This window comes from Sus scrofa, chromosome 13, assembly GCF_000003025.6.
Source record: "Sus scrofa isolate TJ Tabasco breed Duroc chromosome 13, Sscrofa11.1, whole genome shotgun sequence".
NCBI lineage: Eukaryota > Metazoa > Chordata > Mammalia > Artiodactyla > Suidae > Sus > Sus scrofa.
In genome coordinates this window covers 102,589,926-102,603,936 of record NC_010455.5, presented here as the reverse complement: position 1 = coordinate 102,603,936, position 14,011 = coordinate 102,589,926, and positions in this window count along the sequence as shown.

Sequence of the window (14,011 nt, the reverse complement as noted above, 5' to 3'; positions counted from 1 at the left end):
CTCTTGTTTTTTGTTTTTTGTTTTTTTTTCCCTAGTCTGCCACTCTATGTCTTTTGATTGGAGCATTCACTCCATTGACATTTAAGGTGATTATTGATAAATATGTATTTCTTCCATTTTAAACGTTGTTTTCTAGTTGATTCTGTGTTTTTCCTTTGTTCCTTTCTTCTTTGTTTGGATGTTTTCCTTTTATTTTATGCTTATGTCCTCTTCTTTTTAGTTTTCATGAATGTAATGTTTAGTTTTGATTTGTGGTTGCCCTGTTTTTCCAGTATTTTAATCCCTTCCTGCTTGCTTTAGCTTAATAGTCATATAGACAGACAGTCATATAGACAGACACATTCTAGAAAAAAAAAAGTCTATAAATTCTTACTTTCCTTTCAACATTTTATGATTTTGATGACATTTTAACATCTTCCTGTTCATTCATTTTCTGTTATTTGTGTTTATTGTTTTACATTTTTTTATTTTCGTTCTAAATACTGCCTTATTTAATTGATTACTTTCCAATTATGATTTCCTCCATCCTATATCTTCTTATTTCTTATTTATTTAGAGTAGTCCTTTCAGTATGTCTTTTAGAATGGGTTTAGTATTGCTATACCCTTTCAGTTTTTGTTTGTTGGAGAAATTCTTTATTTCTCCTTTTATTTAAATGATATTCTTGATGGGTAGAATATTCAAGGTTGCATATTTTACCCTTTTAGAACTTTGAATATATCTCACCACTCTCTTCTAGCCTGTAGTATTTCTGTAGAGAAATCAGTTGATAGACTTATTGGGGTTCCCTTATAATTAACCCTATGTTTTTCTCATGCTGCCTTTAGAATCCTCTCTTTATCTTTAACTTTTGCCATTTTTAAAATAATATGTCATGATGTGGATGTGTTTGGGTTCAAATTGTTTGGGACCACCTTCCTGTATCTTGATATCAGTTTCCTTTAGATTTGGAAAGTTTTCAGCCATAATTTCTTTAAATATGTTTTTTATTCCTTTTATTTTCTTCTCCTTCTTGAATCCCTTTTAGGCATAGATTACCCCACTTTATATTATCCAATAGATCTCTTATATTGCTTTCATGTTCTTTCATTTGGTTTTCTGTATGCTGTTTTGATTGGGTCATTTCCATTATTCTATCTTCCAAGTCACTAATTCTTTCCTCTACATTTTTTTTCTGCTTTTTATTGTCTTTAGCTCAGTTTGCATTTCAGCAAATGAATTTTCTAATTTTTATATGCTCCCCCTCATATTTTCTATTCCCATTCTAAAGGAATCTGCATTAATTTTCATATCCACTCTTCATTCATATTTACTCTTAATTCCTTCATTATTTTCACCATATCCTTATTGAACTCAGTGTCAATTAGACTGCAGAGGTCTGTTTCATTGTTTGCTACTTCGGGTGAATTCTGCTTTTATTTTAACTTGGAAATGTTCCTCAGCTTCTTCATTTTGCTTATGTTTTTCTCATTCTGTAAATTTAGGGAAACCAACTATTTTAGTCTTGGAGGGCTGTTTATATGTGAGAGCATCCCTGGTATTTTGTGATGGCTTATTATTTATTTTGGGGATGAGGGTTTTGATGCTTTCTGACTCTTTCTTCAGTGTGTGTAGGGTGTTATCCCCTTGATAGGGTGCTTCCAGGTAGATGAAGGCAATCAATGGCAGGCCTAGTAACCAGTGCCTGGTTGCTGGCCCAGTGACAGTAGCAAGACCTCACAGGAAGATGTCATGGAGTGCTCCTAGTTGAGAGCCCTGGGAAGTGGCAGTGAGCCTTAGGCAGGTTTAGGCAATGCCTGGAGCATTTGGCAGTGGCAGTAGCATGGCATGTGCATTCCCAGGGGAGTGAGAGCAACAATGGGTGGTGCTTGGTTGCAGTGCCCTCTTCTGTGCTGATCTCTGATCTCTGAGTTGACTGGGGACACAGGTGTGCCTTTGACAGACCTCTGGTGGTGGCAGGGCACACCTACATTTAGAGTCAGAGATAATTGTGGTGGTTTGCTCCTGCCACCTGTAGACCATGCAAGAAGTCCCCTGTTACACTTAACCTGCACAGGAGACATATCTCCCCATAGGCAGAGTAAGAGGGGCCGACGCCCATAGCCTGAACAAGAAGTGCCTCACCACCTGTAGCCCTGTCCTCCAAGAGTCTGTGGATGTGAAGAGAAATATATTCTTATGGCAGTCCACACTTCCTCCTCTTTCCCTCCACCCCCTGCATTTCCTGTGGGCCCAGACCTCCTCCTGGGTGACCACAGCTGTGGAGCTTCACTCCCTAGACATTGGCACACTTTTCTGTAGGTCCCTCAGGCTGTCTCCACACCACCAACCCTAGTCCTCTCCCTGGAACTGACCTCCAGAGCCTGTGTCTGATCACCCAGCCCACCTGAACATCTCAGGCTGGGGTATCTGGGTCTGGTGGTACCAATGGCTTCTGACTCTCTTTCTGCTTTGCCCTCCTCATTCCAGCTGCTGTGCTTTTCTCTGAGGATTTGTGGTCCCTCTATCTCATCAGCTCTCCCCATCAGTTAGGTGACTTCCCAGGGTGTGTGTTCCTTTCCTCTTTCACCGTTCCCTCTCAGGAGTCCTAACCCCATATCCCATCCTTATTCCTTTTTTTCTTTTTCCCTCTCTCTCTGTCTTTTTTCCTTTTGTTCTACCCAGTTAAGTGGAAGGTTTCTTACCATTTTTCGAGGTATAAAGTCTTCTGCCAGTGTTCAGTAGATGTTCTTTATAAATCATTCTACACATAGATTTTTTTTTGATGTGTTTGTAGAAGAAGCTGTGCACCACATCTTACTCCTCCACTATCTTGATTCCACCTCCCACATATTTTAAATATACATTATAAAATTTCATTTATGTAATGAACATAATCAACAATTCTACTAATAATAGATTTCTATGTTATAATAATTGTTTTTTGGGGAAATGTACTATATAATTTATTAAACTATTTGTAATTTTTGATGATGAAGAATATGAACAACCATTACTTTTTAAATAGAAAGCAGGAAGTGCATCATATTTATAGATGACAAATATTGTACTTCATAGTCATGACTCCAGAATCAGTTTTGCAACACATATAAAACATATGTTTATATCTAGATCTCTATGAAATATATGAAATTAAGATATTTTAATAGCTCTTTTTTATTAGATTTTTATTTCCTTGATTTTTTTCAAGTGTCTCTCTTCTTTTAAAGATATTTTCCTAAATAATTATCACATCTATTCATATATAACATTTGGAGTTCCCTGGTAGCCTAGTGTTGAAGGACTCAGCCTTGTCACTGCTCTGGCTTGAGTTTGAGTTTGATCCCTAGCCCAGGGACTTTTGCATATCATGAGAATGGCCTAAAAAATTAAAAAAGTAAAAAAAATTACTTTGTTAGAAAGATATATATGTGTGTACATTTATGTGTGTATATATTTATGTGTATATATGTGGGTATATATAAACACTTTGTTTTAATATTAAGAAAATAAGACTCTTATATAATGAATTATAATCTGTAGACTTTTAAGTTTTATAAGCTTATTCTTTCCCTCTCAAAATAGCTGTATTATCATTCTCAGTTCACATTATATTATTTGAACTGAAACAGTATTTCTTTGAATTGAATGTTGAATAGACTCATAAAAATGTTTTTATCACCATTGGAAATGTCAGAAAATTGTCCACTTTTTCAATTTTTGATTAATACTACATCTATAAATTTAATTACATGTAATAAGAATTTGTCTTCTCTTTATGCAGATGCTGCTACAAAGACATTAGAATTTTATATCTTTAAAGATATAATATTTTACTATTTTAGAAAAATCAATGAGATACCTTTTCATTTATATCATCCTTAACAATCTTAAAAAGTAAACAAAATTAGAATTATTTGTCTCTAAAAATAGTTTTTATTTTTTTACAAAATTATACTGTTCATAAAAATAGAAAACAAAAGGAATTATTCATGTTTTCAGAATGTTCTCTTTTTTTACTTTATTTAAAGAATGATATCATTTTTTCTTTTACTTAAATTGTATCATTCCATATATTATATGTATATACATTTATAAATATATATATTTATCTCTATGTAAAGAATGAGAGTGAGAGAGAAAGATAAATATAGTTTAAGAGAGAAAAAATTGGTTGTATAGATACAGGCACACATTTTTTTTCCTCTCAAAATCCCTTGCAGGGAGTGAGTTTTGAGAGGTTCTGGGGTCAGATGCTTGTGTACTCATTGACAGAGATGATAATGATGCTCCTGACAGCACTGAGATACTGCACGCTGTATGACAACAGGCTTGAAAAGGCATCACTGAAGGTGATAATAATGAGGACCAGCAGGAGGACATATTTCAGACTGAGAAACTGGGAAGGTATTATCCGTCTGATGGAGCAGGCTGAGCTCTGAATCCAAGTGTATGTCATTCTTTTTTTATTGAGAATTCTGCTGAAATAGATACCATGTACTCTAAGATAGACTTTTCCAGAAGCTAAAGAGATTGTAAAATATTCCTCATGCAAGAGCAAGTCTGTAGAATGATAAAGTCCACAAGTAAGGATAATTTATTTAAAATAAATAAGAGACTTGAGAAATCATCCTAAGATTAAATTCATTATAAAACCAGTTAAGTTATGCTACATTTTACTGTTTATTAAAACAAAAAATAAATATTGATTTCCCTGATCTACAATCAGTCCTTCTAAAACATATAACATAAGGACATTGTTACATTTTAATTAGCAGGCTTAACAGTTCTACTAAGACTATTCTGCCCAGCACGCAATTTGTAGTGGAAACCTGGGTTCCACAAAGGAATTTTCAAAAGAGGCTTGTGACTATATCTATAACCTAAAATCCCTCAATGTAGGTGCTAGCTAACACAGATGAATAGCTATGTAATACATATTCCTGAAGGCAAGTTTGGAAATGCAAGGACTTACACTAAACTTGTAACTGAATTTTTAGGAAACACAAGTATAGAAGAAGCAGACAGGACAATACTCCTGATTTTGATGTGTAGGTAGGCATTCTAGATATAATTCTAAGTGATTTTGATTAAGTACTTAAAGGCACACTCTTCCTTGAAACAGTTGTGTAGTTGATCCTTGTCAGGGACAGGATTTCATGTGGCTCCTAGTGGAAAATTAATCAGGCTTTCACTGGGCTTTCCAATTTGTACCAGCATCGGGTCAGACCCTGGACAGGTGGTGATTTGGGGAGCATCATTTTCTAATTAACCACTATGATGATCAATATAAGAGATTATGAATTCTAATCACTTACACTTTTCTATTCAAATTTCTTGCAAATGCAATCAGTTATATATATATAACCCTAAAGGAGCTTGATTAGTGTGCATTCTAGTACCTGAAATTTCTGTGCAGGTTATCCTTGGATGCCTACCTTCAATGGGGCAAAAATATATAAAGGAAACAAGAGAACAGGCAAAAGGTGACTGGAACATTGAAAAAGTCCAATAAGGGAAGTGTCATGGAGTATTCTGCAGTGCCAGAGAGAGATGGTCCATCAGGGCAAAAATCCATCCCTATTAATGAGATCAAAGTTGACCTGTTTCAGGACACTGAGGATGCAGCTCTCATGTACATCAAACCTCATTAAAGGATTTGGTTATATTTTCTGTATCAGCTTCTTTACTACCTAGTTATTTTCAACTCACCATAGTTAGCTTCTGCTCCAAGCACAGCTTTGAATACCAAGTCATCAATCATCTCTTTATAATTTCAAAAGATACAATTAGTTCTTATTTTTATAGCTTTCTTTTTCTTTTCTTTTTTCTTTTATCTTTTTTTTTTTTTTTTCTGCTTTTTAGGACTGCACCTGTGGCATATAGAAGTTCCCAGGCTAGGGGTCAAATTGGAGCTAGGGCTACTAGCCACAGCCATAGCAACACTGGATCTGAGCCATGTCTGTAACATACACCACAGGTCACAACAAGGCCAGGGATTGAACCCACATCCTCATGGATACTAGTCAGATTCATTTCTTCTGTGCCACAATGGGAAATCCCTTTTCCAACTTTCTTAGCAATATTTTTTTATTTTTTCTTTTAAAATTATTCCCTTTTCTCAAAAAGATTCTGCAGGCTCCCATTTTAACTGATTTTTTTTCCCCTACTACTCCTTTTCAATACCTTTTAGCATTCCTCTTCCTTATCCTGAACCTCCTGAAAGATTTCACTGGACACAACTTTTCTTTTTTTTTTTTCACTCCAAACTATATTTCTTGGCAATTTCATTCAAAGTAGTCTGTCCTTAGCTCTATTGGCTTCTGGCTTCTAGAACACCTCATATTCTTCTAGTTCCAATTTGAACAATCTTTCTTAGTTACTCTTTTATATTTCTCCTTTTTTTTAATTTTCCACTTCTACCTCTAAAACTCCCCAGGATTCTGTTTTGGATAGTGTTGCTCTCATTCTAAGTAACATTACTTATGCTGATGTGTCACAAGATTCTGTTTCTACTTTGTCACTTTCCTCTGGCCTCTAGCATTTGTTATTCTACTGACTTTAGATATTTCCACTGGATTGTTTTGAAAGTATTTTAAAATAACTTTTCAACTGCAACTTTTTCACCTTTCAAATCCTGTTGTTTCCTTGTCTTTCAAGTTAGAAATTCCTTCATGATATCTAATGTCTTCCTCCAATATTTTAATTTGTGTACTTATTTCAGTACCAGGTCAACTTTCTGTCCCACTCTCCTCTACCGTCCGTGTTTTTGTCTTTATACTATGTCTAATTATGTTATCTGAGCAAGTGAACTAATTTACTTACTAGAAAATAGCAATAAAAAAGTCTAAATTTTTCTCATAATAAATAGATAAATTTTGAAAGTAATTTAACAGAGTGCTCTGTATTTGATAGATACTTTCTTCTCTGTTTTTCCATTCATTGCTACTTGTTCAAAATGTACATGCCACCTTCTTGGGGAGGATACATCTGGCAATCCTATCATAATTTGCTACTGGGCCCTTTCTATCTCCTGATATTTTGGTACTATCTCCTGTGATATATTTATTTGTAGATTGGGTAAATTTCTCCTTAAACAAAATTTATATGGACGGAGACTCCATTCTGTTGAATACCGCATCCAAGCTCTTAAAACAATAAATGGTAGTCAATAAACTATAGATGGATGAATAAATGAACATACTTTTAAGCATAGGTGTACTATTAAAATATATCTAGAATAGCTGTGCATGAATCACATATGCAAAAAGTATCATCTTGTTCAATCACAATTTTGAGGCCTCTAAGAAAGTTACTAAATTATCTTTGTGTTTCTCTTCTATTTTTGTGTAAAATCAAGAAAGATAAAGTGCTCCCCCCATAAAGGATTTTCAAATATCAAACATATGACACTTAAAACATTCCAATGTCTCATTAAGGCATGACTATTGATACTGTTTTGAATTAATGGTTGACTTAGACTGATACACGTATATTCTTACTTGATTACTCATTGATTCAATAGTAAACATTTTCTAAGAATTATGTGATATAGATCAAGGTCATAAATCCACAAAATGTTGCTATAGACATGCAGTTATTATAAAAATACATCATTGAGAATGTGTAGAAAATATCCAACTACAGGTTAACTACGTAAAACCTTCCACAGCTGCTTTTGTATGTTTGGTTTTGGTTTGGGGAATTTTTTCTGCACAACTAAGACCAGTTCCTGAATAGCCTCATCAGAATGTTATTTTCTTTTCCTCTTTCTTTCTTTCTTTTAATTTTAATTAATTTATTTATTTATTTTTGCTTTTAGGCCAGCACCTGCAGCATATGGAAGTTCTCAGGCTAGAGGTTGAATTGGAGGTACAACTGCTGACCACAGCCACAGCAATGCAGGATCTAAGCCACATCTGCAACCTCCACTACAGCTCATGGCAATGCTGGATCCCTAACTCATTGAGTGAGTCCAGGGATAAAGCTCACATCCTCACGCACACTAATCAGATTCATTTCCTCTCCCCCACCATAGGAACTCCCAGAATGTTATTTTCTAAATACAGCATTTATTAAGACTATTTTTAAATTCCACATGTCACTTAAATGTAGCTTCCTCTCCCCTCTGTTGCTTTTATGTATGAAGGAATTTGTGAGCTAATCTCCTTTAAGCCCTCATGCATATTGCTACACCCTTGACGATTCATATGGCCAGACAGGGACTCTTGGTCAATAGGGACTCTTTGTGGCCAAAACTCATGCTCTGACCAATACTGAGCCTCTGCTTAGACCAATAGATACCAATAAATGGATATTTGATTTTACATTTGTTGTGATCCCTCTCATATTTAACTCCCTAGAGAAACTCAGCAGAGGTACAGCTAAAGAAAGGATTCTGTGTTGACAATTTTGTTGGCTAAAATAATATCTTACAATATCAATAAATCACCCTAAATACTAATATATAATGCGTCTCTGTTATAACAAAAATTACTAATTTTGTGTTAGTATTAAGTCAAGAGGACCTTAAACTTCCTTCCATTCTTGAAATACTCTTAAAATCCTATTTTAAACATTGTTTCAAATATGCCCTGACATGGATAATGGTCATATTTTTAAATAAATATACTTCCAAATATGAAAAATATGTTTACTGATAGAAATATTGAAAAAGAAAAGATGCATACTGTGATGAAAGTAATCAACATTAAAGTGACCCACAAAGCAAATAACTATGAGGTTTGAAGTGTTTCCTTTTTTAAAAACGTGCACATCTGGAGTTCCCATTGTGGCTCAGTAGTTAACGAATCCGACTAGGAACCATGAGGTTGCGGGTTCGATCCCTGGCCTTGCTCAGTGGGTTAAGGATCCGGCATTGCCATGAGCTGTGGTGTAGGTTGCAGACGCGGCTCGAATCCCGCATTGCTGTGGCTCTGGTGTAAACCAGCGGCTACAGCTCTGATTCAACCCCTAGCCTGGGAACCTCCATATGCCACGAGAGTAGCCCAAGAAAATGGCAAAAAGACAAAAAAAAAAAAGTGCACATCTTTATGCTAATAGAAAAATAGTGTATATATATTTTATACTTGTTAATTTAATGCATAATGAAAATTTCTCATGCCATAAAAATTCTTCAAAAATATCTTACTGGCTGTATAGGATTGTAGCAAATGGTAGTCATGATTCACCTAATAATTCTATTATGAACATTTAGTTATTTTCCCTAAATTTGCCATTATAAATGACTATCTTTCTATATAATTTCCATCTCCTTTTCTGGCTATTTTCTCTATGATTCTCCAAAATTAATTTATAGTAAGATTTTAAGACTCATGAAATTTTGACCAATATCCAAATAAGCTGTCAGCAGCTATCTATAAAAGTATTCTTTTTATCCAAAAGTCATTCAGCATTAAAAAAAAAAAAAGTACTTAAATGATGTTAAAATAATTTGCAGAGTTAACATTTTCTTATCTATTGTTATTCTTAAAATTATTTTCTTTGATTTCTTTTGACGTGTTATTTTGGGGAATATTTATTAATATTTATAAAATAATATTGCTATTGTTCACATAAATATTTCATTGCCATATATAGTAGATACTATGGATTAATTCACCCACAATTACTATACAAATCAATTTAAATGGTGCAACTCATATGAATTTTGCCACATCTACCACATGCTGGAGTAACATGACATTTCCCTACTCTGAAACACAGTCTATTCTGAGATCCCATCGAAACATGATAGTAGGAAATTCTGTTGGTGTTCTCCTTCCCATCTAGAATTCTGGATAAATATGGGGATCTTGGCTAGCTCAGACCTGGGAACCAGAGAGGCATGAAGGTTACTGTTTACATAGTTTGGCCTGTCCCTTCTAACAGCAGGGTTTTTCTCCCCACTTCCTAAAATCTTGACACCTGGGGAATAAAGAGAAACCTGTCTGACAGAGCTTAACTCATTATGAGTGAGCCTATCTCTATCTCTTAAACATAATATATTTCCCTGACACTATAACCAAATATTACATTTAACCCATTCTTAAAAGTAGGTTCTCTTGATGAATGTGAGTGAGCAGAAAGTATCTGTTTTCCCTAAAGTAAGGAGAAAATGAGTTACACAAACTTCCCCAAACTTTAAGCTGCTTGACTTTGACATGCTTACGTTACTATGGGTCAGGGCTCCTTATCAAAGTGAGTTTCTTTACCTCAAACTTTAAAAAAACCTTAACCATTTGTTAAGGTTCCAGGATCTATTCATCTAAGCAGTTGGCTTCTGAGAGATTGATTATAAATGCCTTCAAAGCTCTAACTTCTCAGACTAGTTTTCATGTGCATTGTCACTTTTCAGTGCCTCTGAAGTTGCCATGGCTTTCTTTACTCAAAGAGTTGCTTTCTTTCCCTTAACCAAATTCAACTGGAAAACCAGAAGACAACATTTCATAAGATGGAACTTGCGGAGGATTGTTGTGCTCAATTTTTTACCCCAAGATATACATGAATATACAGGATTAGTATTCCTGGGTCTAAGATTCCCAGGTCCAGTGTTCTCCACTAGTTTCTAACTTCAGTACTACACATAATCACACTTTCTCCAACTTTGGTAAAACTTTAGGAAATTAACCTGAGGTTCTCACAGATTTACAGTGCATGAAAAAGTTTGAAGTGTTTAATATTCAGTCACTGTCTCTGAATACGTTTATGTATTATTTGTAGCTAGGTTACAAATTTAAAGCTCCACTTCTAAATACATCTCATCAGAGTGTCATCTCTCCCCACCCACACATACTCCTTTCGTGACAGAACAGAAAACTCACTACTTTCTGGACATTTTTCAGTGTTCCAGAGAGGTAACAGAACACCACAACCAAGATTGAAATATCCATCATCTAAGAAATGTATTTTATTCCTATAAAATGTCACCATTTCTGGTAATATTTCCTCCATCAGCTTGGAGATCTTTCCAACCTGTTACATCATGTAAACCTGTCTTGGGTAGTATTTCACTTGAAGGAGAAAATGAGACCTTTTTTCCCCCATAGAACATTGACAATATTAGGCATTAGGTGTCCTTCCATTTCATATAAGAGTTAGATTATGTTTTATTTTTTTATTTTTAAATATAGTTGCAAAATAGTTGATTTACAATGTTGTATTACTTTCAGGCATATAGCAAAGTGATTATATGTAAATATATACAAAGTGTACATGTATATCTATATCTGTATATATGTATATCATTTTCATATTTGTTTCTGTTATAGGTTATTATAAGCTATTCAATACAGATCCCTGTGCTATACAATAGGCCCTCGTTGTTTATCTACTTTGTATGTAGTAGTGTGTATCTGCTAAATTTAGCGTGGTAGGGAAAACTTAAGATGCATTTTTATTGTTCTCCTTTCTTGACTCTCTGCTTTGAATCAGAAACTAAATTTTTCCAGAAAACTATAAAAATGCTCCATTTTCCATTTCTCATTTCTGTATATAGGTTCTGCTAAGCCCATGTTCATTAGGCTTGCAAAGTATTATGTAGTTATGTTTCAAAGTTCCTCTTACCATAGATTAGTGATACTCCTCCAGTCACTACAAATTATGAAAGATGGCCTTCACTTCCACACATATATTCTCTGACAGGGTCTTAGCCATTGCTTCAAAATAAACTGTCACCAATTTTCAGGGATGTAATTTAGTTTCTTAGGAAAGTGATTACTATACAAGAATTGTAACTCATCATTTGATGATGAAGCCTCCACAATTAGAAAGTATACATTTCATTCCATCATTTAGAAATTAAAATACCATGTTTCTTTTACTCTTTGAATAAAATTTAAATTAGGGGAGTTCCCGTTGTGGCTCAGTAGGTTAAGAATCCAATTAGTAGTCATGAGGATGCAGATTTGATTCCTGGCCTTGGTCAGTGGGTTAAGGACCTGGCATTGCTGTAAGCTGTAGGATAGGTCACAGACATGGCTCAGCTCTGCCATTGCTGTGTCTGTGGTGTAGGCCGCTGCAGCTCTGATATGACCCCTATCCTGGGAACTTCCATATACTGCAGGTGTAGCTATAAACAAAATACTAATAGTAAATGATTAAATTAGTCTACCGAGCTGATGAGAAATCACTAGTACTTAATCAGACCTTCTTCCCCACTGTCAGGGAAAGTGGTATTTTCAGGAGTATCATGCTAGAGAGTACACATAAATAGGGGCATCTTGATACAAGATACATGTTTTCTACCTGTTTAAGTCTCTCTGATGTCAGGTTGCTTCTCTGCTGTTTTGGGGGATACACTTGGTTATCTGGGTCAAACAAGGATTTTTCCTGGTGTCTATGTTTTAGAGCCTTTAGTGTACAAAATTTGACTCTCTATAGGTCCTTGTGGCACTGCAAAAAGTGGATTATAGATCTATTCTCACCTAGACTTTCCAGTCTTGAGAAAAATCTCTAAAAACAGATCTCACCTATCACTTATGCACTTTTGACTTAAAAGTTATCATTTCCAGAGTTCGTGCTGAGGCACAGTGGGTTAAGAATCCAAATTCAGCAGCTCAGTTGCTGCAGATGTGGGTTTTGATCCCAGGCAAGGCACAGTGAGTTAAAGGATCAATTGTTGCCATAGCTGTGACTTGGATTCAATCCCTGATTCAATCTCTGACCTGGGAACATCCACATGCTGTGGGCGCAGCCATAACAACAAAAAAAATCTTATTTCCTTGTTTCTTTCTTCAGAGAGTATCTTATTTTTTTTATTAACAAGTGTTAATAGCTCATTAAAATTAAAAGGAGTTCTCTATTGTTGCACTAACATGATTTCTTTCATTGCTCAATTTGATTATGTTTATGTACATATATAGTTGCTCAGTGATTAAATTTTGACTCTCTTAAACCAGGCAGATCTTGAATTGAAATTTTTATTCCAACATTTACTTTCAAATTAGTTAACTTCTCAAATTTCAACTTTTGTCTCAGCTATATAGTAGAATTACCATAACATGATGAACACAGCACAGATAATATGTATAAATTCTATAGCTCAGGGCATGACAGAATTACTATAATCATTATCACTGACATTTTGGTACTAAATAAAAGAGGTGTGCATTATATATGAAAACTTCCTCTTACTTTTTTCATAGTAATTTACCACCTGAATTTTTATTTTTCGTTTATCACATAACCTATTTGTCTGGAGTTCTTTTCACTGCTCTATCCTCACTCCCTAATATCAGGTTGAGGACTTGTTAAATGCTCATTTAATAGTTGTTTGTCTAATGAATAGTCATAGGCTCTCAGAGAAAGGTAGATGGGGGTTAAGGGTTGGATGGAATTTTCTTCAATTTCTTTCTGCAGGTGTGAATTACAACAGGCCCTGAGGCAAGAGAGCATAGGTGCAACTCTATCCTTTTAGAATGAGTAAGAAAAAAATACCTAGTTCTGATAAACAGAATACAGCTTATTTTACTAAATAATCCTGTCACAGTCAACATTTTTAAAAACTAAAAATCATGGAATCAAATAAATCAAAGTCATTTGTCATTCATGGCAAAATTGACTCTGACATTGTTTATTTGGATTCCAGACACACGACTTTTATGATTCTGGCTTCAGCTACCTCCAAACATTGAAAAATAAATGTGTAATTCTTGTAGCTCTGTCATCTTGTGATCACAGTACTCTGTTCCCATGATCAAACTATGTTTATTCCAAATCCCAAAACATTTTGGTAGTGAAGAGTATATTTTAAATGGAAAATAGTGGTTTTAGTAATAATGAAGTAAAGCAGATTTTCATGTTTCAGCATCAACTGTTGGCATCATGTAGCCAATTAATTTGGACAGAGCTACACCTACCACTTCTGAAAGGATGTTCATTTGGCAATGAATACAGTAAGACTTGAAATCATTGATCAGTGAGAAAAGGAGCAGAAAGAACAACAGCAGCCTTCTTATTTGTACAACCTTGTACAGCCCAGAGATGACAAAAATCTGTTCCTTCAGAATATGACAAACAATCTTTTTTCTTG